The sequence below is a fragment of the Cebus imitator genome, unplaced genomic scaffold, assembly GCF_001604975.1.
Source record: "Cebus imitator isolate Cc_AM_T3 unplaced genomic scaffold, Cebus_imitator-1.0 Scaffold327, whole genome shotgun sequence".
Lineage (NCBI taxonomy): Eukaryota > Metazoa > Chordata > Mammalia > Primates > Cebidae > Cebus > Cebus imitator.
The window spans coordinates 2213157-2223522 of NW_016107642.1; the positions used below are offsets into that span (position 1 = coordinate 2213157).

General features: G+C 33.8%; 1 pseudogene; it reads left to right on the forward strand.

Moving 5' to 3' along the window:
* The first annotated feature begins 1562 nt into the window (after window positions 1-1562).
* On the forward strand, window positions 1563-1681 carry LOC119467749 (annotated as a pseudogene).
* Window positions 1682-10366: the final 8685 nt, after the last annotated feature.

Below are 10366 nucleotides of genomic sequence, written 5' to 3' on the forward strand. Positions count from 1 at the left end.
GTGGAACCTCTTTCTCCATAACTTGAATCTGCACTGACCTTCAGACTTGCTTTGGTCTAAAGAATGTGGGTCATTTCTGAATTCAGACTGCAAGAGGACTTTGCTTTTCCTTTTCCTCTCCTGGCATGCTGTTGGAAGTACAATGTAAATGACCCAGGATACTCTTACAAGATGAGAGGCGTAGTTAGGTGGTCCTTATAGCTCTAGATGATATCCAGCCAGCCCCCAGAAGCAGAGCCACTTGACCAAGTTGCACCTGACCACTGATGCTTATGGAGCCAGCTTCAATTAGAAGAATTGCTCAACTGAGTATAGTCTAAATGATCTATTACTAAATTATGAATACATAAATGCTTATGGTTTTAAGCCACTGAGAGTTAGGGCAACTTGTCATGCAGTAACAGATAATTGATAGACTAATTGTGCATGAGTTCTGTGTCTCTGAAGACTTGATGTTGTTTATCTTTTTGTAATACCTAACATAATGTGTTCAGAGTACTCACTCAACAATAAATGATTTAGTTAACTGAAATGTTTCCATAACAATAAGAATAGGCAGTTGTCATTTGATGATTTAGTATCATACATATAATCTCTATAAATAACCAATCCATTCTATAACATATTAAATAATCTGAACATTTAACAGGAACATTGATATATAGAAAAGGCTGAATCTCTAGGTAGGATGGATTGTTTCTACAAAATTTTGATATTGGTTTGAACACACATACTCTAATGCCTGAAGCCATAACAGATGTTAATTACAGAAGAAAAGTTAGTTCACATTTGGGTAACTAACCCTTTTAGTGGCCCCACCACAGCTTAAATTTCTGGAGAAGAGTTAACTAGCATCTCTATATTTGTCAAATGACAGAAATATGGCAGTCTTGTTCATCAAAAGTATAATTGTCAGACCAGAGAGACCAGTGTCACCTCTGAACTTGGAAATACAAAATCTGAGGTGCGCTAGCTAAGAATGAAGGAATTAGCTGGACTGAGGGAGAGTCCTTGGGAGAACTGATTCTAGTCTATAGTCACTTTCTGTTCCTGTTGGAAAGTACTGTGTGAAGCAGAGATGGACATTATGGGCTATTGTGACCATCTGATCAAACAAGTTGTACCCTGAGTTTTGATAATAATGATGGAATCATTGGGTGCCTGCACTTTGTTATTTATAAAACCACACCATTAAAATAGACTTAAATGACATTTTTTCAAACTCATAGTTCAATGAAAGTATTTTGTTTTCTACAACATTCCTCTCACACCTGGTGGCACATCAACTTTAAAAAATCAAAGGGCTGGGAAATCTCCCTTATTCACATCTAGGCTGAAAATGATCTGTTCTTCCATTCTTCTCCTTAGGAAGTGGCTACTCAATCCTTTTTCAGACAGTTACCTTCCCCTAGGAAGCTCTCTTTTTGTGTTCTCAGCGTCAAGTACTTCAATTTGCCTTTGCCCTGTTTTTCTAGAGGTGAGGGGAAATGCTTTCTGCAAATGGTAGTTTATTTTTACCAAGACAGCATAAACTAGAGTTGGATTTGAAAATAAAAGAGATTGTCTACAGCCATACCACCCTAAACACGCCCGATCTTGTCTGATCTCAGAAGCTAAGCAGGGTTGGGCCTGGTTAGTACTTGGATGGGAGAAGGCTTGGGAATACCCAGTGCTGTAGGCTTTTTTTTTTAAAAAAAAAAAAAGATTTAAAAAAAATTAATTAATTAATTAAAAAAAAATAAAAGAGTTTATCTTATGTACTCTTTGACAACAGAAGACTCAACAGGCTTTTCTCTTTTAAAAATAAAAAAAAGAGCTTTTTGTCATGTTAGTTGGCCACATAAATGTCCTCAAAAAATGTCTATTGATATCTTTCACCCACTTTTTAATGGAGTAGTTTGTTTTTTCTTGTACATTTGTTTAAGTTCCTTGTAGATTCTTGATATCAACCTTTTGTCAGATGGATAGATTGCAAAAATATTCTCCCATTCTGTAGGTTGCCTGTTCACTCCAGTGCTAGTTTCTTTGCTGTGCAGAAGTTCTTTAGTTTAATTAGATCCCATTTGTCAATTATGGCTTTTGTTGCCATTGCTTTTGGTGTTTTAGTCCTGAAGTCCTTGCCCATGCCTATATCCTGAATCGTGTTGCCTAGGTTTTCTTCTAGGGTTTTTATGGTTTTAAGTCTTACATTTAAATCATGAATCCATCTTGAGTTAATTTTTGTGTAAGGTGTAAGGAAGGGTTCTAGTTTCAGCTTTCTGCATTTGGCTAGTGAATTTTCCCAACACCATTTACTAAACAGGGGATTATTTTTCCCATTGCTTGTTTTTGTCAGGTCTGTCAAAAATCAGATAGTTGAGATGTGTGCCATTATTTCTGAGGCCTCTGTTATGTTCCATTGTTCTAAATGTCAGTTTTGGTACCAATACCATGCTTTTTTGGTTACTGTAGCCTTGTATTACAGTTTGAAGTCAGGTTGTGTAATGCCTCCAGCCTCGTTCATTTTGCCCAGGATTGTCTTGTATAATAAAAAAATAAAAAATAAAGTTAAAAAGCATAAGATTAAAATAAATATATAAATAAAAATAAGAAAGAGTACTCCCTAGTAGCTTTGAGAGATAAAGACGTGATTTGCTTTCTATTTGTAATTTGCTACTTTCAAAAAGCCAGAGAGGCTCCCATTATCATACTTATAAATCAATATGAAAATCATTTCTAGGAAAGTGTTCTAAGAAATGATCCAAACATGGAGTTTATATGCATAAGTTTGCTTTTCTGTGTGTGGTTTTAAAAAGTTGAAAGCAACTTAAATCACCAACAATATTGAAAGCGTGAGAAAACCGTGGTACAACCTTTTTGTGAAGCATTACAAATCCAGAAATGAAAACTTGCTTATAATACCGTGAACACTAAAAATAATTGCAAAATATTATGACTCTCATGATTGCTCTGTCAAAGTTTCATATGCAAAATGAAAGGAAAATTTTCCAAAGTTTAGCTGGTGAAATTTAATAAATAAAAAAGCAATAAGCCTGATAAATGCATCTCAAATTTGCATAGCATAGTCATTTTCATGTTCAAATAAATTTGTAACAACCTTTGGGTACCTAACCCATAATGAAATATAGGACTTTATAACTTCAAAATAAAAATTACAGTAGAATTTCATTTATTATATTGCTTTTTATTTTCTATACATTCTAAAAAAATTGTCAAAGCTTTTACAATTTAAGGATGGATAAAAGATACTATTTATGGCAATTTTATGGACTACATAAAATAAAAACCTTCATGTTATCAAACTCCTGAAAAAGGCTAGTAGCAGCATATTAATATTAACTTAAAATTACATAGTTAGTTTTGAAAAGAAATCCCCAGAGGTCAAAATCAAAGAGGAAATTGGAAAACAGAGCCGTTAGCTGAAGTGGATGACTTGTTTGTTCTTAGGGTAACTTGTTATTAGAGAGGAATGTCCAAGAGGAATAGGATTTAATAATTGTGCAAGGAAAGAAATGAGGATCTGTGTTGATGAGAGGCAAGGGCTGATAACTTCTTCATGAATCCTGGACAATCAAAGGCTGCAACTTCAATGAAAGTGTGGACTAGAGTAATCCACTCACATTGATGGAGTGATAACAAAACAACTTGCTTCATCTTGGAGGCTGTGTAAGAAAAAATATCTCCTGGGAAATTTGAAATTTTGCATCTCCCTTCACATTGGGTCAAATATGTGGTTTGCTGGTTTAATAAGGTATCTGAGGGGCGGAGGAGGAAAGTACTGGTATCTAGGATCTGCTCATTTCTATGGTGACGATAACATCAGTATTACTGATTTCAGGCTACCAAAGTGATATGATGAACTAGGAATTAGGGAGAGATGTGGACAATCAGCTGACACAAACCAGTGTGAGCTAGCTTCATCCAGCACCCTGCTGATTTAAAGAGTGAGCTCATATCATTTGAATAATCCAATAATTAAAAGGTCATAGAAAGGTTACATATTCGGTAAAAAGGTGAACTAGATAAAATAACAACCCATTGGCACATTTAATATATTTATTGCCCATTTATAATTTGACTCTGTAACAAAATACAGAGGTCCTTTCTAAAAATGTTTACACAGACAGCTGGTCTCACCTAGTTTTCTAGGTTAACTGTATACCGTTCCCACAGTAGGTTTTATAAACCCTAACAAAAATTGCTTTAGGATTTATCTCTGATGCATCTGACAAAGCAAATGCAATATTGGTCTGAAGAGAAACTCTCCACCTAGTTTGCACAGAAAACGTGCAGTGAAAACTAATCAGTGCATAATACAAAACTTAAAATATACAATGAAACAAAATATATGTCAGCATTAGCAGAAACAAAAGTAAGCAGTATAAACTTTTAACAACCGTAAAGATTGTGTATGTGTGTTTGTCTTTGTATTTGTGTGTGCAGGCCTATAACTGTGATCCCATGTCATATATATATATATATATATATATATATATTACGTTTTAGGTTTTGGGGTACATATGAAGAACATGCAAGATTGTTGCATAGGTACATACATGGCAATGTGGTTTGCTGCCTTCCTCCCCATAGCCTATATCTGGCATTTCTCCCCATGTTATCCATCCCCCACTCCCTACCCCCCACTATTCCTTCTCTAGTTCCCCCCAACAGACCCCAGTGTGTGATGCTCCCCTCCCTGCGTCCATGTGTTCTCATTGTTCAACACCTGCCAATGAGTGAGAACATGCGGTGTTTGGCTTTCTGTTCTTGTGTCAGTTTGCTGAGAATGTTGGTTTCCAGGTTCATCCATGTCCCTACAAAGGACATGAACTCATCGTTTTTTATGGCTGCATAGTATTTTATGGTGTATATGTGCCATATTTTCCCTGTCCAGTCTATCATCGATGGGCATTTGGGTTGGTTCCAAGTCTTTGCTATTGTAAACAGCACTGCAGTGAACATTTGTGTGCATGTGTCCTTATAACAGAATGAATTATAATCCTTTGGATATATACCCAGTAATGGGATTGCTGGGTCAAATGGAAGTTCTATTTCTAGGTCCTTGAGGAATCACCACACCGTCTTCCACAATGGTTGAACTAATTTACACTCCCACCAACAGTGTAAAAGTGTTCCTGTTTCTCTACATCCTCTCCAGCATCTGTTGTCTCCAGATTTTTTAATGATCGCCATTCTAACTGGCATGAGGTGGTATCTCAATGTGGTTTTGATTTGCATTTCTCTAATAATCAGTGATGTGAACATTTTTTCATATGTTTGTTGGCCTCATATATGTCTTCTTTTGTAAAGTATCTGTTCATATCATTTGCCCACTTTTGAATGGGCTTGTTTGTTTTTTTCTTGTAAATCTGTTTTAGTTCTTTGTAGATTCTGGATATTAGCCCTTTGTTGGATGGGTAGATTGCAAAAAAATTTTCTCATTCTGTTGGTTGCCAGTTCACTCTAATGATTGTTTCTCTTGCTGTGCAGAAGCTCTGGAGTTTAATTAGGTCCCATTTGTCTATTTTGGCTTTTGTTGCCAATGCTTTTGGTGTTTTACTCTTGAAGTCCTTGCCTATACCTATGTCCTGACTGGTTTTGTCTAGATTTTCTTCTAGAAGATCCCATGTCTTTAATAATGGAGGACTATCTGTGCTTTCAACATATTCTGAATGAGTTTAAGGCTATACTTTTGTCAAGGAAGTTCTGTATTTCACTCAATTTTCAAATTTATTTTTACAGAACTTCCTGAAAACTTTCTTATTACTTAAGTTTTTTTGTAGGTACAATTATGTTTTATTGTTCATTTCTAAGACTGCTTATGTCTCATTCCTTTTTTTATCATAGTATCAGTGCTCTTAAAGATGTATCAATGTACTGAGGCTTTTCAAATAACATGTGTTTAATTTTGTTACACTTAAATATTATTTCTTAGAGTTTTAGTTTTTGAGTTATATTTATATTCTTATTTCTTGGTAATTTCTTTCTTGGGTTTTCTTTGGAATTATAGTGTTAGTCTTTAAAACTATTCTTGTGGTTGGGGCTTAAGTCATTAACTCAGTAAATTTCTTTTATTTCAAGTATGCACTTCTAAATCTAGCTATTTCTTTATTTGTTCCCATTGTTCCATTCTAAATAAATGTTTGCAGAGAATAGAATGCCAAATATTACCTTGCTTTATAAAGCTAACGTGTGTTTGAATTAGACAAGAATAGCATGGAAAATAAATTCTATAGATATAAGATTTCACCTGTGAGTATGGGTACAAAAAAAGGTTCAATAAAATGTTAGCAAACAAAATGTGATAATATATTTTTTAATGCAATGTAGATATCTTGTGTTCATACTGAAAGAGCAACTATGATTCTACATATGGTAAAATATTATGTCATTTTCCACTACCATAAGGAGAAAATAATATGATTAGCTTATTAGTGCCATGAATGAGTAAATAACCCATATTAGTTACTTGACTGATCTTCTTGTCTCTACAAGAGAGACCTGTGAACTTTGATAATATAGATTTCACTGTGATATACCAATGATTTATTTCAACCATTGAGCAGCCTACACATTGTCTTTCCTTTAGGTGGATAGGGGAGAATGGAAATGGGATACAATCTCTTCTTAGTTGAAATGAAATCTTAGAAATTTTACTTAGGTGTATTAAATTCACAGCAAGAAAATAAACTTCATTATTTGCTCACTATGAAAGATGATGATAGTTTTTAAGTCATATGTATATATGTATACATTTATTTATTCAAATACAAATTTGATTAATAATATAATATGATATACCAGAGACGGTCATTTTAGACAAAAATAGTATGAAAATAATATTAATTCACTGTTTAGTAACATTTCTTCACTGAAAATAGTATCTCATCTAATATGCTTATAATACATATATAAATTCTTTTTAATTATTTGTTGGTAAGTAGTATAACTTAAGTGTACATGTGTTAAAGGGGATATATAATGAATGTGTCTATGTGTTTATATGAAGAATATATATATACACACACACATACTAGATCATGTACTTGTTCAAGTTTCCCTTTGAATACACACAGACTGACGTTGACCACTTCTTATAAATTAATGATTCATATACCTTTACATATTAATCAAGTGCCTTTTATCTACATCTCTGAAACTAGAGAGAGTAAGTAATAACGAATAGAGGGAAAGGAGGATTTGTGCTGATTTCTGAGAAGAGGCAGTGAAAATATTTTCGTCATTTTCTTACTATCTTATACTTCCTTACTACAGAACTTCTCTTTACATGAGTATCTCATTGAGAATTACAGAAGAAATTAAGCATTTTTTATGAAAGAGAGGTCTGGTAACTCAAACTTGCTAATTTATCTCTTTCTGCCTCTTTTTTTGGGATATTTAAAATCCAGTATTAATTAATGCTGAAAAGTCAGTGCTTATTCCTAGATACACAGAGAACTAAAATGTAGGACATATTTGGATGAAAATATATAGTTCCTGTACTTGGAATTCAGGTTTGCATTTGGTGCCAAAGATACAATCTAAGTAAGATACAGTTCCTGCTTTCAGGGAACTTGACAGATTTCTAAAGTAGACAATTAAGTTTACAATTAAAAGTGGAAACTACAGGCTATATGCACAGAAAAGGCAGAAATAGAAAACTTTTAAGAAAACTTCTCTAATATGTATTAAATTATTAATTTGTATTTGTATCTGAAACCATCAGAATCCCCTACCATCAGAATAACTCACCACAATATACCAAATTTTTATAAGTTAAACTCCTATGGAAATGTTATTATGAAATTTATTATACAGTGTCAGAGAAACCTGGAAGAGTGACTTGAACTTACTACATGGGAAGGTTTGAAGTAACTTAAGTCAATAAGTATATATGCATTTCCTGTATGTTATTAGTCCAGGTACTTCTTAATTCTGTTTTTTTTTTTTTTTTTTTAATCTCAACTTGTAGAAACTCTAATAATACATATAAGGATATTTGCAGTAAACACAGTCCATGAATTATAGTTCTCTTCATCACTAAGTCCATGTGTTTGTTAACTGTTTAACTCCAATGTTTCAGTTATGTGTTTTTTATTACTTCCTAACAGAATATACTTTAATATAAGACAACCTTTCAAATGGAAGGTTCTCATGCTGTAAAATTAAACGGCATCCAATTTTACCAATTGCATACAATAATTAAAATAAATATACTGTTGTATAATACTTTAAATTACCATTGAGTTGTATATATCATATATTGAAAATGTTTTTCTCCATGGCTTGAAATATTAGAGGGTATTATCCCTCTTTTCTTTTGTCTTGCTTTGCTCACCACTCCTAACCTCCCTGACCTATTGCCATAGAAGAAAGTATAATTCAGGAACGAAGTTAATAAGGAGAACTTTCCAAGTTTAACTTTATTTCTGAAATAGTTTGCCTGATTTCTTCATGGGTGCTATTTGATTAGAGTAACTCACTTCCAGACCAAGAATTATTATAGATCATGAGGATGTATATGTCTCACATTCAAAGTAGAATAGAGGCCAAAGAAAATAAAATTAACTACAGGGTCGACATATTCCTTGAATGTAGGATGAAACCAGAACCATGAAATAAAAAAAAAACAACTTTAAGTAATAAAATAAGGAATCCCTCAAATTGCAATCTTCAATATCAGTTTTGTCAGTATGATTAATCTGAATAATAGAGTCTGACTAGGTATTGAATGCCAAGTGTTAGAATACTTCAGAATGGCAACTTGAGCTGGCAATAGTCTGACACTTAGGATAATCACCACATTTGGTAAGTCATTATGATTAGCCTAGGGTCTTCAGAAATCCTTTCTCAGGGATTTCTTAAGACCTCAAAGAAATGAGGCTGCATGTATTTTCTGTGGACATTTTCTTCGTTATGCTTCTTTGGGAACGAGGTCAGTCCTGAATGTCTTGAAGCTTACCATGTGCTATAAGATTGATGGTATCTCTTTTTAGCTGCAATTTTAGATATGGCGGGAAGAGTTATTTCCACTCTTTTATGTCCCCAATTCTTCTTTGTATTGAGGTGAAAACACTAACTTTTGTCTAGTTTCTCCTTGTTTTTCCTCTTCTCTTCATAAAACGTGTGCAAATAAGCACTTAGGTTACTTTTATTTCTCCAGTCTTTGCCCATGCAGTGTCTCTGCTTCTCTCACTCTGTCCTCGCTCTCTCATTCTCTCTCCCTCTTTCTCTCACACACACATACTGTCTGAAAATCAGTAATTCTTGTACACACTTCTACTTTAACTTGCTTGCCCACAAACCTTATGAGGCATCTCCAGGCTGGAGATTTACCCTCAATAAACATAGAGCTGTCTATTTCACATCTATCTTTTGGCCATAAATAAAACCTTTTAGAAGAAAATACTTAAAATTGGCATGGTAGAATTTTAGTTTTCTCCTATCTACCTTTCAAAAGACAATGTAATGAAGACTTTTTATTTAACAAACAAAGCCTGCTATTTCAAATGAGGGCTTCTGAAACTATTCTAGATAAAACGAGTCATCTGTGGAGAATCATCTCCAACTCTCACCATATTATTTGGTAATTATTCTTTTGTGCTCATCTCTGATATATGTCAAATTTCAACTTTATTTTACTAAAATTGCTATGCTGACTTCCCTTAGGAACTTCTGCATGTGTGTTATGTAACACATTTCACAATTACTGTTGTCTCTGGGGAATGAAAGGGCTCACAATTTATCTCTCAGAGTCTGGGAGGGTCCTGCTGGCAACATCATTGTGAAAGTTGCCAAGACAACACCAGCCTTCCCTGAGAGCAGAAGGACACACAGAAAAAGCAAAACAAAACACTCAAATGCTGCCTTTCAGCCTGGAGGGTCAACAGAAAACTTCAGTTATAGATGTGGTCCAGGTGATCGGGATTCTGACCACAGCAGCCTTTAATTTTCTTTTGAATGAATTATTTCCATGTCATCTTGAGATTCTTGTTTTTACTTTCTTTGTTTTTTTTCCCCTATTTTTCTACCTTTACCTAGACTTTCTTACTGCCTACCTTATTATTTTACTTACTTTAAAAGAATATTTGAATTGTTCATAGAGATCAAAAGAATAACACAAAACCACATACTCTCATTCTTATATCAAGATATATCATAAAATTGATCTTAAAATGGATAAGCCACCATAAGTTAAAAAGTCACTCTCAAAACAACAAAACACTTAAATATAAAGTTTACAGTGAAGAAGTAAATGCCCCCACCCACCCAATCAATGTGATAAAAATTCAAGGGAAATAAAAAACAAAGTTCACTTTTTCATTAAAAGTACTAACAAAAGTTCTCATTAAAAATAAAGTCCAGT